This window comes from Heloderma suspectum, chromosome 1, assembly GCF_057233095.1.
Source record: "Heloderma suspectum isolate Gila_16-S chromosome 1, 16-S_ref, whole genome shotgun sequence".
NCBI lineage: Eukaryota > Metazoa > Chordata > Lepidosauria > Squamata > Helodermatidae > Heloderma > Heloderma suspectum.
Window position 1 is genome coordinate 391,845,126 of NC_139458.1, and position 24,601 is coordinate 391,869,726.

General features: G+C 43.3%; 1 protein-coding gene across 1 annotated transcript in view; it reads right to left on the bottom strand.

The window, feature by feature from the left end:
• The window catches only part of COQ8A (coenzyme Q8A), an 83,328-nt gene extending 67,793 nt beyond the window's left edge, over nucleotides 1-15,535 (bottom strand). Inside the window, exon 1 of the mRNA XM_084828635.1 lies at nucleotides 15,406-15,535. The gene's annotated coding sequence lies outside the window, so the exon portion shown is untranslated. The remainder of the gene's footprint in view (nucleotides 1-15,405) is intronic.
• Nucleotides 15,536-24,601: the final 9,066 nt, after the last annotated feature.

The window sequence follows — 24,601 nt, forward strand, 5'->3', positions numbered from 1 at the left end:
TGCAAGCAGCCCCCCACCACCAGCACTACAATACTAATGTTCATGAACATAGTGGCAAGTAAGAACTCTAAATTACTGTTTTCCATCATCTCCGGCCATTAGCCTAGCAAGCTTGAGAGACAGGACATTCTCCACAGTGACCAGACAGCTCTGGAATACCCCCTCCGATTCATCAGGATTTGCTCTCTTGTAGACAAACTGAAAACTTTTTTATTCTGACAAGTTTTTAATGTGTCACTGCTGCTATTTTAAATTAATATTTGATTTGATTGCTGCTTTTAGACTGTACTGTTTTAAATTGTGTATTTTGAACTGATATGAGTTTTTGTTTTGAACTGTTATATCTTCTTTCTCTGGTAATTTTCTCCAGTTGCTCTATAAGCAGAAAAGCAGGGTAAAAAAAAAATATAGAAGAACGATTTCTAAAGTAATTCCTGCTGCTCACCAGTTACATTTCCATCCACTGTTGCACATAATCTGGAGACAAGAATTTTTTTATTAAAGACACTAACTGCTAAATATGCTAAACATATTGCTCAGCATGTTGTTCAGTTGTTAATAAAGACTGCCAAGTTATGAAGGCACTCTCAATCTCAATTATGTGGCTTATTTATTATTATTGTTGTTATTAAAAACCACATGTTCCATCTTTCCACTACTAACCTTTCAAGGCAGCATACAAAAATCAAAATAGATCACTTCATGATAAAATAAAAAATAAAACCATCAAACAATTAAAGAATTTAAGAATGAGCAGCAATCAGACAATTATCATCCACTAAATGCTTGGGAAAATAAAAGTTTTGACTTTGTCACCTAGAAGATGAGAAGAGCAGGAGTAAAATGAACACTTCTGGAGAACCTATTCCAGGATCAGAAGCCACCACAGAAAAGTCCCTGTCCCCAGTTGCCACATACCTAACCTCTGAAGGCAAGGGCATGTGGTGGAAGGTCTCAAATGATAATCTTAGAGAACAAGCAGGTCCATGTGGGATAATTACAAAGACATGAAGGGAGGCAGTGGCTGTTCCTCAGCCGTGCAATCCCTTTCTCCTGGAGACACACCAAAGGCTGAGTTTCAGTATCTTCTAGAAAAGGGGTAGGCAACCTTTTGGGGCTGTGGGCATATTTGGCAATTTGTAAAACTGTTGTGGGCACAACCTCAAAATGGCTGCCATGGGAGGCGTGGCAAGTGACAAGTAACCTGCCCAAAAGACTGACTACAAGGCAGAGGTGGGGTCCGAGCTCTAGCATACTAAACAACTTCATGAACAGTTTTCAGAAATCTATTTCACAGCAATACCAGCTGCCAGTAAGAAAATGTGTTAATTTTTTTTAAAAGGGGGGGAGGAGTAAAGGCACCTTGGTGGGTGCCAGGGAGATGTCTGGGGGCACACTAGTGTCCATGGGCATCATGTTGCCTACCCCTGATCTACCATTTCTGATATTATCCAGGAAAACAACTTTTGGTAGGAAGTGATTCGGGGGCAGAGGGCACGAGGAGAGAAAAGGGTGGTTTTACCTACTGTAATGCAGCCTTCCCCAATCTGGTGCCCTTCCCCAACCTGGCTGGGGATGATGAGATGGATCTTTTGACTGAGTTCTACCCTAAAGGTCTCAAGATGGGGCATATTACACTGTTTAAAAAGCACACATACCAAGGTGCCAGAGTGGTGTCTGTAAAGATCATAGATCCAAATGAGTTAAGCAAGTGAGACAAGGCAAGTGAGATGACCTGCAGGGTCATTTGCTAGACCTGCAAGAAAACTGCTTTCTCACCCCCAAATAGACCACGCCCAGGAAACAAAATGCACTCACCAAATCCTCTCCAGAGTAAAAGAATTCCTTAAGTTTGATCCCATATCCTGCTCCATCCCCCTTCACATCCCAATGCATTGCCACAGTATAATTTTTTGCTCATCGAAAGACTGCTCAAGCAGCAAAGAGTTATTTCCCAGGGTTGCTAAAAGACCTGTGTCCACTGCTGACCAATCATAGCCAGTTAAGAAGCCTGCACAATTTTCTCCTTAAAAGGCTGCTTTATTCTAGGCAGGGATACATCAGTATAGCAAGTATGAATGCTCTGGACAGACAACTCTATTTACATCATTCTGATAGGTCAGACATTGTCATAGCCACCAGCGACATACCTAGAATTAATGGAGACTCATTTATGCTGGTTAGGGATCTAGAAATAATTCACTTACACCCAATTAGGTTCACTATTACAAAACTGCAGGCTACTCATCATAGGCAACTCGCTCCAAGCAGTATCCCGCACGCTCCTGCTAGGATAATGTTTACAAGCCAATTACTGCTCAGCTATAAGGGGGGCGGGGGGGGGGGGAGAGAGAGAGAGAATACCAGCAGTCATTTGATATCAGCAGCAAAGCAGACCAAGAAGGCATCTAGCATAAATACATTTGGGTCCCAAGTGTAGGTCACGGTTTGGAGGAGCAGTGTTAAAAAGCGGGAATGGGCAGTCTGAGCTCAGTCTGTGCCTGAGCAATGAATCAGCAGATTTTTAGAACCAAGCGGAGCCCTATTGTCTCCTTTGTATCACCCCCTGGCCACCTGCAGTAGTGGCACTGAAATGGAGCACAGAATAAGCCGGCAGTTCCCTCCTTTAGAACATGTGACCCACCTGGGTCCTGCTGAGAAATTCTGCATTTAAGCCTCCTCTCCACCATCTTACAGAATAGCACTTCCCATTTAAACCCAGGCATTTTCAGTTGGTTCCTGTTATATTCAAAATAAAAACTTGGGGCTAAATCCAACATTACATGGGCGGACTTCTGCTGGTGCAACAGGACTGTCCCTTCCTTTCCTCTTCCCTGCTCTGGAGAGTCCCCCAGACCTCTGGAACAGATTTGGGGGCTGTACTGGGGGAGGGAAATGTTGATCCACCCACAGTGTTCGTTCCACTAGCAGAAGGCCACCACTAGATACAACCTTTGGCTTTTATCCATTTAGTTTCTGTACCTTTGAGCTAGGAATACCTAGGTTTAAAGCACTCATACTTCATAATTGACAATTTGTTACTAGAGATCATGTTTCTTTCGACAAAGATTTCCAATTACAGTTATCAAATTATTTGTCCCAACTTTTTCCTTTAAATGCATTTTCAGAGAAGCTCAATTTAGTAAGGCCAGGAGTTAATTTCTATGACAGCTAAGAACAAAAGATCTCTCTCACAAAACCAACTGCTTAATAGTTTAAATAGATTGGTTCTGTCCTAAATCAAGCCTGCCAATTACCACATTAGTTTCTATCAAAGTTTCAGTTCCCTATCAGTACCAAACAAACCTCAATTATGCACAGAGTGTTGATACAAGAGTTTGTTATAAATGGGCAACTGAAGGGTGCTTTCACACAAATAGGCACCATTAAATATCTTAAATATCACAGCTGCATGATCAGCATGGGGTCTTTGGCACATTTCACAAGAGTAGTCACCACAGCAGGTATATGATCATTTCTGATCATCAGTTCCCCCCATACCTTTACCACAGGGATGGACAGCCTTTTTTCTGTCGAGGGCCGCATTCTCTCAGGATCAGTCTGTTGGGGGCCACATGTCAGCAGTGGGCGGGGCCAGAGGCAGGGAGGACAACCCTTTTCTCTCTTTTCCTCCACCCTTCTCCCTCTTACCTCCTTCTCTCATTTAATCGTCATACCCACTGAGCAGGCTACTGAGGAAGAGATAGATCACTCTGCCAAAGGTCTGAACTGATCGCTTGCAGAGGGCTTTGGAAATGAGGCCAAGGACTGCATCAAATTAGGCGAAATGTGGCAAAGGACCCCAGGGCCACATCAGGCTGAGTTTCAGAAACAGAGGACTGTTGTTGTTTTTAATGGGACCACTGAGCCTCTCCTTCCCCCTTCTATCAGCACTGCCCCAATACTCTTGTTCATCCACTGGACACTTTGAGAACCACACTTATGTTAGTGTACATGGAGAATATTTAAAAATAGCCAAGTGTCCATGAAAAACTCCCACAGATGTTTCACACTGTGGCCATTTTTGCTTTCAGAGTGCCCTTGCATTGGTGATGTCACCACAAAAATAATACATTACTGTGGGTGTCCAAAATTTGGTGAATGTTGACATTCCCGACAAATTCTGTAAGTGTCTGAAGACAGAGTAACCAACAGCAAAAGTTGACAGTCACCTAAATGCAGCCTGTCAGCATTCAGTGGTGTACATTCAAAGAGCTGGGAATATATCTATTTAAAAAGATGATTTGGTATAGTCAGCACTCACATATGGCTGTAGAACTGGTGGCCACTAGGAGCACCTGATTCACAGGCCTAATGACAACCCTATAATGGCAGTACAGGGGACAGAACTTGTCCACCCACAGTTTTACTCAATTTTAACTACTCTATCCTTGTGCCAGTAAGACTCACAGAAAAGCAAACAGTCGAATACCTAGCAATTTGGCCTCCGTGTGGACCTCCTTTCATCTTCCTTTCTGTAATTCCACAGAACTAGACACACATACAGAAAATCCCAAAAGGGTATTTTCATGCAACAATGATGCAGCCTGGAGGTACAGGTGAAAAATTAAAGTACTCTCAAGACAACTACTATTAATGTTAGTAGAATATTATTGTGTGACCAGATGTACCTGACATCAAATGTAAAGCAAGCTTACACATATTTTGTAAAATAAAGTAAAATTTGAAAATAAGACATCTATTATTTAGCTAACTATTATCCCCTGTTTCACTTGACAAAGCCAAGTGCTAAATATGCAGCCATTAACACACGCATAAAGCAATTCATAAAGGCTTGAAAACGCTTGTCCGTCATTTAGAGTGACACCATCTATAGATGGAACAATAACAGCAGGCAGAGGGGTACAAATGTACAGCCACTGCATAATGGTTGCCATCCCATGGTAAGACCAACACAAAAAGAAATCTACTTTCACCATGCCATTTAATCCCACATGAACATGCAAATAGCCAAGGCAGGATCAAAGCAAGCTCTGACAATCAGCAGATCACTTCCAACATATGGCTCACAGTAGGAGCAGAAATTTTAAAAGTAGCCACATGGTTTCCCTGCATCAACAACAGAGTAAACAGACATGTATGTGTGCGTGTGATCAGAGATGCAATCTATTCTGAATGCTACAAGTAGCTGGCATATTCATTGCATCACAATACATGTTTTAAGTTGCTACCACAACTCCACACAAGGAAACCTGGCACCCAGGAACTGATTAACCACCTTAACCACAAAATCCAGCCTTCCCCAACCTGGTGCCCTCCAAATGCATTGGACTACAATTCCCATAATCCCCCAGCCAGCCATGCTGTAGTCCAATGCATCTGGAGAGCACCAAGTTGGGGAAGGCTGACATAATCCCTTAATGGATTCTATCCAACTACTGGAAGGTTATGAGAAGACAAGTATACAATATAATCATGCTGTCAAAACTCAAGGTTTCCTTACAAAGGGTCATAACATCGGGGAGCAGCGGGGCAGAAGGTAGAGCCAGCTGGACTCTGCTGAAAAGATGTAGGGGTTTGCTTTCTTTTAAATATGTCCAAACACCCTGAACAAATTAGAGTCAGCCCTACAGCTTTTAATTTGCTCTCTCAAAGTATTCACTGACCTTTACAGTGCATGCATCCCATTTGGCTGGTAAGAGGCATTGCTCTTTCCAGCCCACACAGTGAATAGATCTGAACAGGAGGTCAGTGACCCCAGCCTCTCAATATTCACCTGCGGAGCACATGGGTCGAAACAGAATGCAGGAACATTTAACCTGCATTTTCAGGGCAAGGTTACATTCACCTCCAGTAACATCTAGATTACCTAAAGGTTATTTGTGAACTGGCAAAAGACCAAAAAGACAGCTCATCCCAAAATCAGAGTGGCTTCCAATTCTGCTTCAGTCCCAATTCTCTTCCTTAACAATATAATCTTTGCAATGAGCCACTTTGCAAAGCTTTAAGGACACTACGGAGATAGTGTCCTTAAAGTAGCAAAAGATAGTGTCCTTAAGTAGCAAACCAGATAATTTGCTACTTGCTTGGGGCGAGCAGTTGCACCACAGAGCTCTGACTTCTGGCCTTCAATCCTTTGAAGGCCAGAAGACAGACAAATGGAAACCGCAAGTGCAGCTGCCACAGTGCTACCTGCATTTCTTTAATCAGGGAAATGAATCAACATTATGGCAAGTGTCTGCATCTGCCCTCTCTATCCCCTTTTCTGGCCTTAATGACAACAGAGGGTGCCTGGCAGCTACCATAGCTCTGATTCATTTCCCTAGTTAAAGTAATACAGCCAGCACTGTAGCAGCTGTACTTAATGCAGAAGAGAGGTGACTGGCATCTATCCAGGGCTAACACCACATTTTCCACCATCAGGGAAATGGAACTACTCTGGCAACTGTGTGCTTTCTCTCTCCTGCCAAGAGGAGCAGAAGAGTTAGCATGACATTTTCCCGATCAGGACAATGCAGCACTATGCGACAACAAAAGTGAGGAAGAACACCCAGACAGGCAGAGTATCAGGCACCTACCTATTTCAAGAATAGGATGTGATAAAAGCATCACAACTTTTGTTTTTTACAATGTACATTTCTGGGATGCAGTGATCACAGAGATAAAAGGTAGCTGCAGTATGTGGGCTGCAAAGTTCCAGTGATTTTAACTGCTATTTTATCCTTCCCTAATATTTCCTCCTACTGCCATCACTTACCTACCTCTTTTCCTGGCACCACAACATTCCTTGCCATACTCAAAATATTTTTTCCAAAGAGTTCAGAATAAAGCATTGAGCAACTTCATACAGAACAATCATTCCCATTTTCTAAAGTGTTATTTCCTTAATGTCTTTGGAGCACAAAATAAGAGTTATCATCATAAACATCTCTGGTGATACTGCTTGCCTCTAGGACCGCAACAAAATTTCACAGCAAGACCAATCTATCCAATACCAAGTTGACACGTCACCCTTGCCATCTGAGACATTTACTAAGTTTTGTCTAGTACCATTACTGTAGTGAGTGAGCACACACAACAAAATTTAGAGTACATCATACAATAATCCCACCAATTTTTAGAAACCACCCAGAAAAATGCAGCTATCAGTTCTTCCTGATTATTCTAAGGGGGAAAAATCCCACATGCTTCAGAAAGAGGATTTTGCATCTGCTTTACTCCCTATTCTTAAAATGATCTGGGGGGGGGGGAATCTTCATACACATGAATATGTACTTCATAAACCCATCAGTTGGAAAAGAAAACAACTAGAAGCCAGAGAACAAGACAGCATTATTTGCTGCCACTCCATGACCTAATTCATCAACTTCTCTCAATGCAATTAATCTGATTTAAATGCAAGTAACATACTTAGCAGAAGGTACTGAAGTTACGTGCTGTTCTGTCCAAGCAGTCGAAGCAGATGCTGATTCTCTGAGTGTCTAAATTTAGACCTTTGTCTAAATAGTGTAAGCGTTTGGTCAACTGTATAATAAACAAGCACACTTTCAATAGGTTTTCCCCTCTTGGAGAAATTATGCTAAGGAACCTTTACTATGTCATCAGGCAGCAACTTTTACCCATAAGTAAAACCAAGGAGAAGGCCCACAAACGTACTCACCACATTTGCTATGGTGACGGTCCCATCCCCCTACATGTGCTACTGCCGCCACCGCCTCCTCCTCCACCCTTGGCCATTCCCAGCATCAGCAAGGGCTGACCATGTAAGCATCCTCCTTTTCCAGCACCTCTCAACATTAGCCAGTACTCATTTCATTAGCTGTTACTGTTGCTCTCCTTCAATACTTTACAGTTCTTTCCAGCCTAGCCAGACTGGAGCAGAGGGGTGCCATACACTTATCTGGGTTGCGAAGCATGGTGCTACTGTGATTCCGGTCCTTCCTAAGGAGCAGTCTCAGAAGGTCGGGGGGGCGAGGTCAAGTTATGGTTCCTTGAGTAAAACTGATCAGAAAACAAGATGGGAAGGAAGTTGGGTTTTAACCATTCTATAAACCTAGTGCTTATTCTTCAGAAAGCTATTGGATAATTGGTATGTTGTTTGACTGCAACTTCTATCATCCCTCGCTATGGCTCATGGAAGTTGCAGCCCAACAACATCCAGAGGGCCATACATTCCCTACCTCTGGCTTACTAGGTGGCCATAGGCCTGTCATACAACTGTCTCCCTTGTTCTCATTATCTAGGTAAGCGACCACTCTTGTCAAACCAGTGCTTCAGACTGGAAGATTATGGGAAACATTATCCACACAAAGGCCAAAATGGGACATCCACATATTTCTTACTGGAGATCCATGAAGAAGACAATTCAAGTTATGTTTAAGAGGCCCAGCTAAGGCACAATTCACCTTAAAGAGCTCCTGGCAATAGCATTACAATCCAGTAGTTTCTCTTTATATGGATCTGTTTCCAATAGGTAAAATAGAAACAAAGGTACCTGGCAACTTCAGAGATGTTGGGCAAATAAAACTGACAAATGACTGGAGGAATACTTTTAGCAAAGCAAGCATTGTATTGTGTATGGCTAATCAGTAATACTAATGGAACATTTGAGTGTCCTTATCCATTAGACTCATGCCATAACTACTAGAGATTTTCTACACTAAATCAAATGCATAAACATATTTTTATAAGAAGCTTACTAGTCAGCAAAATTGGGGAACTATAAACAGCACTGCTTCATATTTTCCCATCTTCATTCTCTACTAACCTTGACAACAAGAGCTAAAATAGTGAAACACCAAGCTCTTCCATCTGTCAAGCATGATATGAAATAATATCCCAGCGCCACCTGCCTATACATTGCCCCTTTTAGAGAGGAGCAGGACCCCCCAAAAAATCTTATTGCTGTAAAAATTCAAGAAGATCTATTTTTAGTCTTTTAAATATTGCAAACAAAATGATCGCCTGCTACAGCACATGCAACAGAAAAGCATCTGGTATCTGCTTTTATATTTATTTATACACACACATGATCTATCTCCAGAGTGGAAAAAAATAAGTTGGGACCAAAATGGAAAAAAATACCATGAGTATAAGAGGAAAAATAATGAAGAGTTCTTATTTTATCACTTTATCTTAAGATTTAAAAAGTGCCACCCCATGATTCATCTTTATTTTAAGTAAGAGCTCTCCAAAGTCATTCTTTTTTACTCATGTACCTAAATAGAATAAGATAAATTATTACAAATACATTTTTATCTAGGTTTTCAAGGTCATAAGGGTCACTGCTCTCAATGGTGGTGAGTCAAATTCATGTTTATGCTGATTAAGCCTGGTAACGGTAGCTCAACTCTATCAGCAGTGTTTATAAAGCGATCCGTGGCTGATTTGTAAAAAAAGCACTAGCAACCCTGAAACTTCTTAGGTTAAGGACAAGAAAACTCAGTCCACATTATCATTTCCTCTTACTGACACAAGCAGCTTTTTGCTTTCCAACTTTTGCAGGCTCTTCACAATTCTTTTGGGCCACAGCAAAGTCCACCAGCATCCAGCCAGGTGCCTCATTAAAAAAGTCAAAGGTGAAGGTGAACGCCTTCTCCTGTTTGCCCTCAGCAATTGGTATTCAGAAGTATACTGCCTATGTACATAGAAAGTTCCACTTCGCTGTCATGGCTAATGAATGAACATCAATGAAGCAGAAAAGTTTGAATTCTTGGACTTGCTCACTTTAGGGAAGTGGTTTCCAGAAAAACCACATCATCGGCCTGCCCTAAGATCATCCTCAGAGGCCCTTCTCTGGATGCCCCTGCTGAATAAGGTGAAGCAGGTGGCTACTCAACAGAGGGCCTTTTCAGTGGTAGCATCCTGGTTGTGGAATGCCCTCCCCAGAAAGGCTCACCTGGTGCCTATGTTATGGTCTTTTCAGCATGAGGTGAAGACTTTTTTTTTTTTTTTAATTTCCCCAAGCTTTTTTAGCTCTTCAGTTTTACAAAATTGTGTTAGTGCATTTTTAGATCTTTGCACTGCTGCTAGCTTTGATCTTGGTTACTTTGGTTTTATTCTGTTTTAAATGTATGGTTTATTATGCTTTACTACGCTGTTTTATTTTGTGATTTTAAGTTTGTTTTATGAACCACCCAGAAAGCTTCAGCTAATGGGTGGTATAGAAATGTAATAAATAAATAAGAAGTATCCCACTGATTTATGTGGGACTTAAGAGCAACTAACTTAGTCTGGAGCCAACCTTACATTTTATTGTGAGTGGTAAAAACTGGTGCCCCAAATTTCACCAGTATACAGATGAAAAGTTGAATGCCTTTTAAGAAGAGCCCTGCTGGATCAGACCAGATGTCCACCTTGCCCAGCATCCTGTATCCACAGCGGCCAACAAGATGCGTCTGGGAAGCTCAAAAGCACAGCCTAAAGGCAATAACCCTCTCCAGTTGTTGCTTCCTAGCAATTGGTACTCAAGAGGCATATGCAAGAGGACCATAACAATGAGTGGCAGGTCCTATGACTAAAAGTGGGGGGACAGGAATGATCATCCCCACTGATGGGAGTTTATCCTCCACTGGTCACTGAGGCTCTGTATGGGTCACCAAGAATACTTTACCCCAGTGCTCTAACATCTGCAGCACTCAGGAATGTGGTGTAGGGTTGGGGGGGGGGTTCTAATTTCACCTAGAAAGAAAACTACGTCTTTTTCCTTTTGAATTCAGACCTAGGTCACACTACTGTAACACATTCAATGTGGTGTTACCTTCAACAATAGTTTGGAAACTTCAGCTGGTGCAGAATTTGCTGGAATGGCCCTTCTCCTGATTGAGGGAGGGGTGTATGCATAAGTACAACAGGGCGATGAGACGGCACAAAGCGCCTTCTCCCATATAAACCTGCCTGAGCTTTATAAAAGATCAGCTCGCTATCCTGTCAATGCAGTGACAGGAGAGAGACGGGTATAAGAGACAGAGCCTTTTCACTGATGTCACCAAATCTTTGGAACACCATTCCCAGGAAGATCTGTCAGGACCTCTCTTTCTATCTTTGGACATGCTCTGAAAATGCTTTTGTTTTGGCAAGCTTTTGATGTTTAATTGTTTGCTGCTGTGACATAACTATATGGGAGAGTGCTTGCTTTTATTGTTGCCATTTTATTGTTCTGTTTAGGTTGTCTTGTTTTTATTAAACTGTTTTTGCATTGATTTGCATTTCATTCCATTAGCTGCTTTGGGTTAATGTAGAAACGCAGGAGAACAACCACTATTCAAGCATCTTCAGTGGCTTTCTACACTCCTGCTATTATAATTCAAAGAAAATTGTAGAAAGTAACTTAAAGTGCTGGTTCTGACTTATAAAGCCCTGAATGGCTTAAACCATCCCTCCATGCCTTAAGAGATCATCCCCTTCACAACATTTCTCTTAAACACACCATCTGTGCAACACAAAACACTGCTTGAAGGAGCTCACAACACTTTCAAGCACCAACACCGAACCCAGCACACTTCCCTCCCTCCCTCCCCTGGAGTTGACAACTACAGTTTTTGGCTTGGTCTGGAGTTGACAACTACAGTTTTTGTCTTGGCACAGAAAAAAACTAGAAGTCCTTCAAGAAAATAAGGAAGATTTTAGTAGTACAATTTCAACTGAGTGTTCAATTTGTGTAATTTGGGGTAGGGATTATAGGTTTTTTAAAATAAACATCACCTATAGGGCAGGTTACAACATCTAAAAAATAACTACAGGGGAAAAAATACAAGCGGTTCTTTGACTTTAACAACAACCGCATGTATTACACCTTACTGCTTCAGCAAGGGCTTAAGTTAACATATTGCTTTAGCACTGGCCAGGTACATTATTTTGTATTCCCATAAACTTGGTTCATTGTTCGCTTTTATCTCAGCCCATGTATGTATACAAAAATACATATACCAGCTTCTCCAGCAACTTCAGGCCTCTCATTTACTTAATGAAAGGTCATGCCACTAACAACCAGCTCATATCTTTTGTTTATTCATTCATTAATTCATACAGTCCTTTTAAGTATTTATATGCCACAATTTGACATATAAAGGTCCTACAAAAGTGGCACAAACAGTAGCAATTATGATACTCGGGATGGCATCAACTATAGGTATGGTTGGGCACACTGCCAACAGCCCCCTGAATTCGCGCCTCCTCTTCACCATGGCAACCTGTTTGTTCACCTGTCTGCTGCTCTGGCCCAGACAACACTGGTGGTGAGAAGGATGAGCAGTATTTGCTACTCCCTGTCAAGTAAGCAAGCAGTAGCAATGATGAGAAACAGGATGAGGAGGAATAGCAGCTAGTGACAATGGTGATAAGTAAGTAGACTCACTGAGGGAGGGGGGCCCATTGAGGATGTCTTGCTCATGGGCTCTCAAAAACCCAGAGCTAGCACAGATACTAGGTCAAAAATTAAAAGCCACTTAAAGATTAAAACCAACCAACACAGATAAAAATGTATACAGTCAATAAAACCGGCAGCCAGTAAAACCAATATAACCAGTAAATCAGCAGAAGAACAATTCCATGTAAAGCCTTGGTGAATAAAACGCCTAAACTTGGAGCCTAAACAAAAGTAATGCAGGAGTCTCACAGGGGTCTGCAGAGGTTATGCCACCACTGAAAAATCCCTTTCATTGATTGCCACCTCCTAATCTTCAAAGAAGAGGGAACCTGGAGAAAGACCTTTGAAACAAATCATAGAAGACAGGTGGGCACCAGTTTTTTTTCCAGCAAACACGAACAAAAGGTTAACACTACACTTGAAAATATGACCCCAGTTTGGTCCATTGCACCAAGTATCAATCACCTCCAGTGGCACCTTAAAAGCTAACAAAATTATTTTAAATCACCTCCAAGTGATCAGGGAGGTAAGCTTTGTGTTAGGTGGGAGACAGTTTTTTCTTTTCTTTTCAGCCCACTGATATGCTACAAAAAATAAGCATAAGCATTTGGGGCAGGGAGGCAAATAAAGAAATGATATGAGGGTTTTTGAGATATGGTAAGCAGTATATAAATCACTTAAATAAAATGTTTGAGCTAGTAAATTTTGCAGACATATTTGGAAGCAGAGTCCAGTTCTACACAAACACACACACACACCATTAAGTGAAGTTTGCCATTCTGCAAGCTTCAATCCTTTAGACAAAAGAAACCCTCTCCCTTTTACATTTTGATTTGCTTTAGAGTCCAGGATTTTCAGGAAGAGGAATACCAAATATTAGGCAAATTAAGAGCATGTCTACAAGACAGATGTAATGTTGGCTAAGCCACAGAAATCTGAATCACAGCTCTTTAGAGTCACATCAGCCTTAATCACTTTTATTTAAAATATTTCTTGGCCACCTTTCAGGGGAGAAGCCCTCCCAAGGCAGCTTACAACAATAAAATACATAAAAACAGTTAAAATACTAAAAGTGATAAAAACATAAAGCCAATAAAAACAATAAAAGCCAACAATTAAAACAACAATAAAACCAACACTGACATTAGCAGCAGCAGTCACTACTAGAAGAAATAGCTCACTAGAAGAAATAGGTCTGCATCTGGAGTCTAATTCAAGCAGACACACTGTGTACATCAGGTAACAGGTAGGAGCCATAATGTACAGAGCATGCATGCTATGCAAACACTGATATCTCCCATTTAGAAAGTTCAATGTTCAAGTCTTCTTCGTTCACCTCTAATGCAGAAAAAAAAACCCTGGGCCTTTTCTCACTGTATTTCTCCACCAAGTCTTCTTAATGCAATCGTTTAAAATATACTGCGTTAATATTTCATTTATTCAATTCTCTTTAAATGAAAAGTGTGCCCCTTTCTTTTAGATAAAACTTATAGCAGAAACCCAATTTGAAGGGGAAAAGAATCTCCATGTTTCTATTCCAGGAATTCCTATTACAAAGACACAGACAATCAGCTCTCTGGGTCAATGGTACAGAGCCAGTAACTCAGCAGCAAGGCAAGGTTAATCAGGCAGACTGGAAAGAGGATTGCCTTACTTTACTGCATAGCACAGGTCATGTTATCTTTAGGATGAACGCAAATGCTACACAGAAACCTGACAAATGCAAATCATTACAGACACACAAGTGCCTTGAAACAAATTTCACAGGTTCAGGATCGGAAAATATCCCAAAACATATTTGTATATAAAAATAAGAAAGAAATGGGAAAAGACAAAAAGCGGGAAGGATACTATTAGAGAGGAAACATGATTCCATATGTTTCTGGGGACATACTGTTTTCCTTTTCGCATTCTGGATCTCCTGCCATAAAGCATGCAGCTTTTTAAAAACAAAACAACAAAAAAAACCACTGATTTTTTTTGGAAGATGACTTCAAAGTGAATTTCATCACCACCCCCATTTACTGGCCTCCACTGCTTCCAGCCAACTCCACAAGTTCTAGTGGTTTTGCCTTCTTTTGTTCCCACTGACCGCTTTCGAAGAGTTTACTTGGTTAGCATAAAATGCTGAATAGCAGCTTTCATCGAGATCCCTCAATCTGACAGCTAGTCGGTTAGATATACATTTCAAATATTTAAAGCAGCTACAGACAGGACCCTAAAAAACTAGCAGGCCCGGGGGGGGGGGGAGGAGAAAGAGAGAGCAGCTTGGTATGATGGACACGAACAAATACACGACAGTGAGTACAGAGAGCTACAGCAGCAGCTGCCTCTGCGGAAAAAGAAGAGCAGCATGACGGCTCATCACGCCTCCCTTTTCTGCTCTGGCTCCAGCGCTCCAACACCGGGCTCCCACGAGCCATTGCCCTTCCGCTCCGTGGTAATTAACCCGAAATAACATCCACCTCCTTGATCCGGTACCTATTACGGATAATCATTAAACGCGGATCATAACCTTCGCCTCGCCCACAGACAAGCACAGGGAGGGTGGAAAGAGCAGGACAGCGTGGCTGGAGGAGAAGGTAAAGAGCCAACAGGCGAAGTTCCAGCGCGAAGAGCCAGCCACCCATCCTGCAGGAGAAACAGCCAGACCAGCCCTCCCCCAACCGGCGTCCTTCAGACGTGTTCGACTACAGCCCCCATAATCCCCTGGTCGTGTTGGCTGGGGAGTGTGGGAGTTGTAGTCCAACACGTCTGGACGACTCGGGTTGGGCGAAGGCTTCTGAGCCGAGGTAATTCGCAGGAAAGGCTTCCCTGCCTCCTGCCCGTGAACGTTCTCACCAGGACGTTCCTCACAACGCCTTGGCGCGCAGCTGCCACCAAGGAGGGGAAGACGCCTCCTCCGCCCACCACGCGGCCCAAGCCTCGCTTCCCTTTCCCCGCCCGGACGGCAGGGCACCATTTTCCCCCTGCAAAACGCTGCAGCTGCAGGCAGCAGCGCGCTCTCAGGGGCGAGGGGCCTTTCCCAGGCAGGGCCCCACGCCGCGCGGCCCGCTCGCGACGCCGCCCTGCCTCACCTTGCCTCGCTGCCTGCCCCGACGACCACCGACACCCGCCCCGTGGCACCACGAGGTGCGGAGCTTGTTTACTAACTCGCCTGCCCCGCTCGGCTTGAGGCCCGGCACCGAGCTCCTCCCCCTGCCCGGTGCCGATTGGCTCCGCAGCCGCCGCCGCCTGCCTCGGGCGCGACGTCGCTCGGGATTAGCGCGAGAGCGCAGAAGCGCCAGCCCGCGGGGAGCGTGCTCGGCTCGTGGGGTTCGCGCCCTGTCCAATGAGAAGCCGGGGCGGAGCAAGCGCCTGCCAATAGGGAGGCGGCGCTGGCTCCGTCCATGTTGCGTGTAGGAGCTCAGCGCCCTTAGCGTGGTGACAGGAGGCCTCCGGGTGGGAATGGACGCGGAGCTGGCGCTGGGGGAGGGCGGGACACTCGGTGCATGTGCGGCGGGGCACGTTCAAGCCCTTGTTGCCGCCTCCCCCCCTCCTGCCCGAAGCGTTACGGTGTGTTGCGTGCGGCCCTCCCTTCCATTAGGGCTGCAGCGTGGGATTGTCGCAGAAGCCGCCTTCCCCAGAGCATCTGCATACTGTGATGCTCGGTCTGAAGCTACGTGCCTGCCTGCACATAAAGCAGCCCACTGCAAGGGCAGTTCAGTGGAATGCTTGTTGTTACGGGGAGGGGAGTATAATAAGGATGTTCTCTTAGCCTTACTGTCGCCAGAGGTGTGAACTGCAGGGCAGCTCATTTGAGAAGGAAATGTTTCTGCCCGGCAGTATGATCATGGAAATTCAAATCGGAAGACTAACTTAAAAAAATTAAGTTGTTGGTTTAAACAAAAAATCATTTCGCCTTTTCAGATATTACATTTGGCCTTTTGAAACTCCAAAAGGATTTTAAAATATATATATTATTACAAGTTAAGTGGTGGGCCCTTCTTTTTCACAGGTTTGCCATTTTGCAGAGAAGTATGAATAAATAAACCACCACCCAGAAAAAAGGGAACCTACATTTCCCTAGTCAAGATCCAACATGCTGGCCACCTGACCATGCTCACACTATCTTGGCTCATGCCCTTGACTTAGAATTTCCTGTGCTCTGATACACTTAGGAATTATTTACTCATAGCGGAAGTACAGCCAATAAAATTAGATTGTATATTTTTATTTAATATTGGTACTCGGAAAGATCCTGTTTCTGAATCCATGTTTAAAACAGAAACATTATGGGGATGCATATTGCAACATTTAATATTAAACAGTAGACTTTAAATTGTTTATTACATTTGTTTCCCAGGGTCCTTTCCAAAAAGCTCAAAAGGGTGGAGTTTTTCTTTTGTTTTTTCAGCAATCCTTCTCTGAGATAGGCTGGGCTCAGGAATAGTAACTTGCCCAAAAGACTTCACAACTAGGGTTGAAATCCTTATATATACCTGTATCTGGGAGCAAGTCTCATTCAGATCAACAGATTCTCAGTAGATGTAGATAGGATTGCTATAGTAGGCTATAATCTCATACCCAGTAACCTGGGGGTAAGCCCCATGGAACTCAGTGGTATTTACTTCTGAGTAGATATGTATAGGATTGACAGTAATTCTGTGCAATTTCATGAAATAGTTTCCAGAGGGGAAGCCATGTTAGTCTGCTAAAGCAAAAAGAACTGTCTTGTGGCACCTTGAAGACTAAAAAAACATTATGGCATAAGCTTTCACAGACTAGAGTCCATTTCTTCAGAGGCCACATATGAATACGTCAAATAATGGCATATTTAGTATATATATAATAACAAATTAAAAAATTATGCCTACAGATTTCAGGATTTTGAGTGCTCTCTTTACAGGCAGTACATTTATGCCTTGCTGTAAAACAGATCAAATTAATGCATTCTGTATCATGATGTTTAAATTGTACTACGTACACTACAATAGGTGGTTGTACGGTGGCTTAGTGGTTAAGATGCTGAACTGCAGACCGGAAGGTCAGCAGGACAGCAGTTTGAGACCCGAGTGCCGTGTGACGGAGTGAGCTCCCGTCTTCAGTCCCAGCTCCTGCCAACCTAGCAGTTCGAAAGCAAGAAATTGCAAGTAGATACATAGGTACCGCTTTGGCGGGAAAGGTAACAGCATTCCGTGCACCTTGGTGTTCAGTCATGCCGGCCACATGACCACGGAAGCGTCTTCGGACAGCGCTGGCTCTTCAGCTTAGACATGGAGATGAGCACCACACCCTAGAGTCGGACACGACTGGTTGGGGACACCTTTTACACTACAATAAGCCACTCTGTCCTGTTTATTCAGATTGTGAGAAAGTATACCAAGGAAGGAAGCGTGATCCCCTTCTTTGCCCTTCATATGAGATTCACATCAGTCTAAGAAACAGGATTTTATTGTACATGGATAAATTAAAGCTGCACTCCTATTACACACTTTCCTTGAAGTAGGCCCCATTTAACATAATGGGACTTACTGCTGAGTACATTGGAGTGCTCTACATGGCTGTAGGTCCCGCTGAACTCTATAAGGCTTACTTCTGAGTAAGGGTGGTATGGATAACATATTTGAAATGTCATTACTGTATTCTTCATAGGTGAGAATATATCTGATGTTTTACTGCAGTATTTGTTATAATCTGAGTGGGGAGGCCTACCAGATACAGAATACAAATAGGCATAAACATTGCATTAATCTGGCAATCTGCTTTATAAAATTATGACATTGTGGCAATACTCCCAATAGGGAAGAGGGTGGTAAACAGAAATGGAACAGCCTGTGCTAGAAGTATTCGATGTGTCAGGCCCTGAGGCTAGCAATGTGCCAGTTAAAGACTCGGGCACATAACCAAATAGCAACATGTTTCAGAATTGCAAATGGAGCTCAATGCTCAACATCTTCCAGGAAAATCCTCATACTAAGGAATAATGCCAGTTTGTGGCATAATTCATACTAGGAATACTTATATTTACAGAATTACTAGAAATCTGTCATTTAAAAAAATGAAAACTTGACAATGTTAATATGTGTGCACATTAATATATTGTAAATAAAAACTATAGTACTTCCCAAGTTACCACTTTAGTAATTTGTATTCAGTGGTAAATTTTAAAGTGCAGGCACTCATCATGACAATCCCCATAGCCACACCTTCAAGGACAGTCTTTCCCTAGCACAAAGGAGAAACTCAAAGTCAACAAACCAGTTCTGGCAACAAACTTGGAGCAAGTCTTTTCTAAAACTAATGGATCTTAGGGAAAATCAAACCCCCTCCCCAGCTACTGTGAGGATTGCAACTAAATTCAGAGGGAACAAGGATATCTGAGGTGTGGGGCACTTGACATCATAGTCCCTGCTAATCAGAAAGTCCCAGCACTTTGACCCTGTGAGCCCTGGTTCTAGTACACCACTGCTTAAAGCTAAACAAGAGAATCCTGCATTGTGTATGACCTATGGCCTCCCTTAGCCCTGACTCGGAGCCTTTTCCTGATTTGTGGGAAGCAGTGTGCACACACAGTTACCAGAAGCACAGTAGGACAACACGACCTCAAGAACCACCTCCCATAGGATCCTGGATGGCCTACATCAAATTTGCTTTCCATCGCTAAATTGTTTTGCTAGCATTTATTAAATTTTCTTTCCTAATGTTTACATACCCAGGTTGAAGTCATAGGTAGTTAAGAATGCCAAACATACCCAAAAATCAATCCACTTATTTGGGAGTCAGACTAAAAACACTAATAAGATTATTTATATAAGGAACCCTTGGGCTGTAATTAGAAACTAAAATGCAGCCCTAGCTAATGTGGCATTCAGTATTCTTTACTCCGTAATATTTGTTCATAGGTTGTAGCTTTAATTCAGCCTTCCCCAACCTGATGCCCTGCAGATGTGTTGAACTACAACTCCCAGCATCCCCACCCAGCATGCTGGGAGTTGGAGTCCAATACATATGCAGGGCACCAGGTTGGGGAAGGCTGCCTTAATTGAACTGTAAAATGTTGACAAGTTAAATGTATCTAGATTCCTGACACCCTTAATTCAGGTTTGCTGGACCAACAAACACATTCTTACAAAAATAGTTAATTTATGTCTTAGTAATACTTACATCCCCTTCATGGATCACTGCCTTGTTGTGGCGAAGGGGCTTGCGTAACTCAGTGAAGCCATAAGCTATGCCGTGCAGGGCCACCCAAGACGGACAGGTCATGGTAGAGAGTTCTGACAAAATGTGGTCCACTGGAGAAGGAAATGGCAACCCACTCCAGTATTCTTGCCAAGAAAACCCCATGGAACGTATCACAAGGCTAAAAGAGATGACGCCGGAAGATGAGCCCCTCAGGTCGGAAGGTGTCCAATATGCTACTGGGGAAGAGCAGAGGGTATTTCCAAGTAGCGCCAGAAAGAGTGAAGCGGCTGGGCCAAAGCCGAAAGGACACTCAGCTGTGGATGTGTCTGGTGGTGAAAAGAAAATCCGATGCTGTAAAGAACAATATTGTTTAGGAACCTGGAATGTCAGATCAATGAATCAAGGTAAGCTGGAGGTGGTCAAACATGAGATGGCTAGATTGAACATCGACATCTTGGGAATCAGCGAACTCAAATGGACAGGCATGGGCGAATTTAATTCAGGTGACCATCATATCTACTATTGTGGGCAAGAATCCCTTAGAAGAAATGGAGTAGCACTCATAGTCAACAAAAGGGTGGGAAAAGCAGTACTGGGGTACAATCTTAAAAATGATAGAATGATCTCAGTACGAATCCAAGGCAAACCATTCAACATCACTGTAATTCAAGTCTATGCCCCAACCACTGAGGCCGAAGAAGCTGAGGTTGATCGGTTCTATGAAGACCTACAACACCTTCTAGAACTAACACCAAAAAAAGATGTCCTCTTCATCATAGGGGATTGGAATGCTAAAGTAGGAAGTCAAGAAATCACCGGGATAACAGGCAGGCATGGCCTTGGTGTACAAAATGAAGCAGGACAAAAGCTAATAGAGTTTTGCCAAGAGAACACGCTGATCATAGCAAACACTCTTTTCCAACAGCACAAGAGGCGACTCTACACATGGACGTCACCAGATGGTCAATATCGAAATCAGATTGATTATGTCCTTTGCAGCCAAAGATGGAGAAGCTCCATACAGTCAGTAAAAACAAGACCTGGAGCTGACTGTGGCTCAGATCATGAGCTTCTTATTGCAAGATTTTGGTTTAAATTGAAGAACATAGGGAAAACCACTAAACCATTCAGGTATGACCTACATCATATCCCTTATGAATATACAGTGGAAGTGAGGAATAGATTTAAGGGATTAGACCTGATAGACAGAGTGCCTGAGGAACTATGGATGGAGGTCCGTAACATTGTTCAGGAGGCAGCAACTCAATCCATCCCAAAGAAAAAGAAATGCAAGAAAGCCAAGTGGCTGTCTGATGAGGCTTTACAAGTAGCTGAGGAAAGAAGGGAAGCGAAAAGCAAAGGGGAAAGGGGAAGATATACCCAACTGAATGCAGAGTTCCAGAGAATAGCAAGGAGAGACAAGAAGGCCTTCTTAAATGAACAATGCAAAGAAATGGAGGAAAACAACAGAATGGGAAAGACTAGAGATCTCTTCAAGAAAATTGGAGATCTCAAGGGAACGTTTTGTGCAAAGACGGGCATGATAAAGGACAAAGAAGGCAGGGACCTAACAGAAGCAGATGAGATTAAGAAGAGGTGGCAAGAATACACAGAAGAACTATACAGGAAAGATCTGAATGTCCCTGATAGCCATGATAGTGCGGTCACTGAACTTGAGCCGGACATCCTTGAGAGTGAAGTCAAGTGGGCCTTAGGAAGCATTAGTAACAACAAAGCTAGCGGAGATGACAGTATTCCAGCCGAGCTATTTAAAATCCTAAAAGATGATGCTGTTAAAGTGCTGCATTCAATATGCCAACAAATCTGGAACACTCAACAGTGGCCACAAGACTGGAAAAGGTCAGTTTACATTCCAATTCCAAAGAAGGGCAACGCCAAAGAGTGTTCAAACTACCGCACAATTGCGCTCATTTCACATGCCAGCAAGGTGATGCTCAAAATCCTACAAGCTAGGCTTCAGCAGTATGCGAACCGAGAACTACCGGAAGTACAAGCTGGGTTTCGAAGAGGCAGAGGAACTAGAGATCAAATCGCCAACATTCGCTGCATCATGGAGAAAGCAAGAGAATTCCAGAAAAATGTCTATTTCTGCTTCATTGACTACGCTAAAGCCTTTGATTGTGTGGATCACAACAAACTGTGGCAAATTCTTAAAGTGATGGGAGTACCAGACCACCTTACCTGTCTCCTGAGAAACCTGTACGAAGGTCAAGAAGCAACAGTAAGAACCAGACATGGAACAACCGATTGGTTCAAAATTGGGAAAGGAGTACGACAAGGCTGCATATTGTCACCCTGCTTATTTAACTTATATGCAGAGTACATCATGAGAAATGCCGGGTTGGATGAATCAGAGGTCAGAATTAAGATTGCTGGGAGAATTATCAACAACCTCCGATATGCAGACGATACCACCCTAATGGCAGAAAGCGAAGAGGATCTCAAGAGCCTCTTGTTGAGGGTGAAAGAGGAGAGTGCAAAAGCTGGTTTGAAACTCAACATTAAAAAAACGAAGATCATGGCATCTGGCCCCATCACTTCCTGGCATATAGAAGGGGAAGAAATGGAAGCAGTGACAGATTTTACTTTCTTGGGCTCCAAGATCACCGCAGACGGTGACTGTAGCCATGAAATTAAAAGACGCTTGCTCCTTGGGAGGAAAGCTATGGCCAACCTAGACAGCATAGTAAGAAGCAGAGACATCACCTTGCCAACAAAGGTCCGTCTAATCAAAGCTATGGTTTTCCCAGTAGTAATGTATGGCTGTGAGAGCTGGACTATAAGGAAGGCTGAGCGCCGAAGTATTGATGCTTTCGAACTGTGGTGCTGGAGAAGACTCTTACGAGTCCCCTGGACTGCAAGGAGGTCAAATCAGTCCATCCTAAAGGAAATCAACCCTGAGTGCTCATTGGAAGGACAGATAATGAAGCTGAAGCTCCAATATTTTGGCCACCTAATGCGAAGAGAAAAGTCCCTGGAAAAGACCCTGATGCTGGGAAAGACTGAAGGCAAAAGGAGAAGGGGACGGCAGAGGATGAGATGGCTAGATAGCATCACGGATGCAATGAATATGAACTTGAGCACGCTCCGGGAGAGAGCGCAGGACAGGAAGGCCTGGCGTGCTATGGTCCATGGGGTCACGAAGAGTCGGACACGACTGAACGACTGAACAACAACAACAACAAATACTTACATAGTGCTAAATATAATAAAATCTCTATGGGTGCGATCCTATGGCCGCTAGTCAGCAGCTAGATGGCCAAAGAATCGACCTCCACAGCAGTGGAGCAGTGAAAATGGGGCATTCCTGGGGGGCAGGGCAGAGCGAGCAGAAGTTCCTTTCCGACCCTTCCTACGTGTTGCCCAGCGTCCGTCCGTCCCCCGACTTCCTCTGGCCAGACTGCTGAAATCGGCTGTCTAGCTGTGAATGCAGGGCAGCTGAAGCACAGAGGGAAAGATATACCAATGCAGCTGGATAGACCAATGCAGCTGGATAGACCAATGCAGCTGGATAGACCAATGCAGCTGGATAGACCAATGCAGCTGCCTATCCCGACAGGATTGCACCCTAAGTGGTTCACATATAAAATATTAAAAAACACATTTAAATGCACTATTAAAACAAGTTCAACTATAGTAAATGCAAATTACTTTTAAAATACACTATTAAAAACAATTCCAACTCCAATAACAATACAAGGAATAGTAAGATGGAGCAGCATATGATTAATTGCAATTAATTAGAAGCCAGAGAAAAACTATTTACCAGCCAGCTTGCAGTACTAGACAAGCACAGGGTTGATTTTTCAGGTATGCATGCAAGCACAGTTTGTACAAGGGTGTATCTATATATGTACAGTCAGGGCCAGAAATATTGGAACAAGGATAACTGTTTTGGCAGTTGGCCTCTGCACACCACCACATTGAAGTTGAAAGGAAACACACCCAGATGGGAGCGAAGTCAGGCCTTTCAGCTGTAATTCAAGGGTTTTGACAGAAGTGGGGCACTAACCATTCAAGAAGGACAGCCAGTGGCATACACACACACCCATCGTTGGTGGCTCATAAGTAATGGAATGAATGGCTGACAAGCAGCTGCATGGCCAGGTGTGTCCTGTTTCCTGGGTAGCCCATGACCAATCAAGCAGAGAAAAGGCCTGGAGGTAGTTCTGAGTGTTACATTTGCATTTGGGAGCTGTTCACTGGAACTCCCAGCATGAGGTCCAAAGAGGTGTCATGCAAGTGAAAGAGGCCATCATTAGGCTGAGGAAACAAAACAAACCCATCAGAGAGATAGCAAAAACATTGGGAGTGGCCAACACAACAGTTTGGAACATCCTGAAAAAGAAGGAATTAACTGGCAAGCTCAGCAACAGCAAAAGGCCTGGCAGACCATGGAAGACAACTAAAGTGGATGACTACAGAATTCTGCTCATGGTGAAGAGGAACCCTTTCACAACAGCTAGCCAGGTCAAGAATGCTCTTGAGGAGGTAGGCATGTCAGTGTCAACATCTACAGTCAAGAGACGGCTTTATGAATGTAAATACAGAGGCTTCACAACAAGGTGCAAACCACTGGTATCGCTCAAGAATCGAAAGGCCAGATTAGCCTTTGCCAGCAAACACCTAAAAAGGCCTGCCCAGTTCTGGAATAAGATATTTTTGGACTGATGAAACCAAGATGAACTTGTACCAGAATGATGGGAAGAGAAAAGTATGGAGAAGGAAAGGAACAGCTCATGATCCAAAGCATACCACATCATCTGTCAAACATGGTGGAGGCAGTGTTATGGCATGGGCATGTATGGCTGCCAATGGAACCGGGTCACTGGTGTTTATTGATGACCTGACTGCTGATAAAAGCAGCAGGATGAATTCTGAAGTGTATAGGGCTATACTTTCTGCTCAGATTCAGCCGAATGCTGCCAAACTGATAGGACGCCACTTCATATTGCAGATGGATAATGACCCAAAACATACAGCAAAAGCTACCCAAGAGTTTATCCAGGCAAAGAAGGGGGATGTTCTTTAATGGCCAAGTCAGTCACCTGATCTCAACCCAATAGAGCATGCTTCTCACTTACT